This window comes from Chelonoidis abingdonii, chromosome 2 (genome assembly GCF_003597395.2).
Source record: "Chelonoidis abingdonii isolate Lonesome George chromosome 2, CheloAbing_2.0, whole genome shotgun sequence".
NCBI lineage: Eukaryota > Metazoa > Chordata > Testudines > Testudinidae > Chelonoidis > Chelonoidis abingdonii.
In genome coordinates, this window is record NC_133770.1 from 257,197,207 (window position 1) to 257,199,076 (window position 1,870).

Sequence of the window (1,870 nt, forward strand, 5' to 3'; positions counted from 1 at the left end):
CACTCTGGCAAGAAGGGGTTGAATGGGTCCCCAAGCAAATCTTGCAAGTGTGTCTGTATTTACAAGAGCTGCAAAAACAACTGCTGTCATTAAATGACAAGTAAATATCATTAAGTGACTCAGGCCCCTCTTGAGTTTGCTGTGGAATGAACAAGCCACTGTCCATGTGAACTCCTGATCTCCACGGAGTCATCCACTCCAATCACAGCATGTAATGTGGTATGTCCCACCAGATCCCAGTTTGTGTTGCTGCCCTCAGTCAAAACTGCTCATCATAATTAAATCAAGACATGCCCCTGAACATTTTGTATTCCCGCCTGATTATATCCATATACCTAAACAAGGCTGGGCTTCTCCCTGGGTAAGCCTGCACTATATCACCTGCATAGATAAGGAAGGCAGCTTCACAATTTTCCTATGTTCTATGCACCCTTGTTCACTCAGGCAGCTCCCTGTTCTGTTTACTCTGCCCTGTCAACACCTCCCTGTGCAACAGTGATAATATGTCCATGTATTCACCTCTCAGGATCTTATCCTTAGTTGTACTGAGGTGGTGAACTTCCATCAGGTCAGCCACTGCGGCATAACCATACTCGGACTGACTGATAATGAGGCATCCTCAGCCACCCCTGAAACCTCAACTCTGTACCAGGACGCTACATTTCTTAATGACTGGTGAGTCAAAACATGTCCAGCGGTCTCATCCCACTGTGGGCTCCCATAACTGTGCAGCAGGTCTGCCCCACCTGCCCATCTCCTGTCTCCAAAACCTGTGTCTAAACCAATCCTCCCTGTTGCCCTGTCCAGATCCCTCACCCACGGATCCCTGAAGTTGTTGCAAGAACTGCAAATTAGCTTGCAGGAGCAGTGAGTTCATTTCCACACCAGCAGGGCAGGACACCCCCAGATGGGTCTGATATGGCTTCTGGGACTCCCACTCCTAGTCCCAGTTTATTTATTATCCCACCAAACCCACTCCTGTCTCATCCTAAGTAAACTCTCAGAGAAATAATTTGAGCCCAGACCCTGCTCCTCACTGAGGCCCCTGCAACTGCCACCAGTTGCCACACTGTGTGGCATGGTATCACCTGTGCCACTTGTCCCCACAACCTCTCTCTGTTGAAGATCACACTCACCCCTGGAATCAGTGTCACGCCTAGCTCCTCCTTTCAGTGGAGAAGAACATCCCGGTTCTGGGTGACCCAGTCTTCCTTCAACAGCTCAGTTGGTAGAGCAGAGGACTGTAGGCTTCGTTAATTCTCCTGGGAATCCTTACATCGCTGGTTCAACTCCAGCTTGAAGGACCTATCTAGTACGGGAGGGATAGCTCAGTAGTTTGAGCATGGGCCTGCTAAACCCAGGGTGGGGAGTTCAGTCCTTGAAGGGGCCATTTGGGGATTGGTCCTGCTTTGAGCAGGTGTTGGACTAGATGACCTCCTAAGGTCCCTTCTAACCCTGATGTTCTATGATTTCAGAAGCCCTGTAATATGTTCTGGGTTGACATAGAGCCATGCTGCTTAGTGTGCCTGGATCCTCTGCTGCCTTACTAGCTACCTGGAGAAAGGGCTTGCACCTTTAAAAGCTTCTGCCCTTACATTCCTAGGGAATAAGTCAGTGTGGCCAAGCTGACCCCCACTTACCTTTGTGTAGCAGTTTCTGATATCCATCCTTCCCTTCCCTCCCACCCATAAAGCACTGCTACCTTCCTTCAGCAAGCCCAGACAATGTCCCCCACCCACTTCAGGTGCAATCACTAGTTAGTCAACTAACTAATTAACCAACCAACCACTCAGTTAAGTAAATAGATTTAAAAAAATGCTTCAAAGTCAGAGAAACCAGCCTGCTTTCTGCTTCTGGGTCTCAGCTTCAT

At 48.8% G+C, this 1,870-nt stretch overlaps 1 non-coding gene across 1 annotated transcript; it reads left to right on the forward strand.

Annotated features, from left to right (window-relative positions):
• The first annotated feature begins 1,210 nt into the window (after window positions 1–1,210).
• Window positions 1,211–1,304, forward strand: TRNAY-GUA (transfer RNA tyrosine (anticodon GUA)). The gene is made up of 2 exons: window positions 1,211–1,247; window positions 1,269–1,304. It is a non-coding gene; the product is annotated as a tRNA-Tyr (tRNA).
• Window positions 1,305–1,870: the final 566 nt, after the last annotated feature.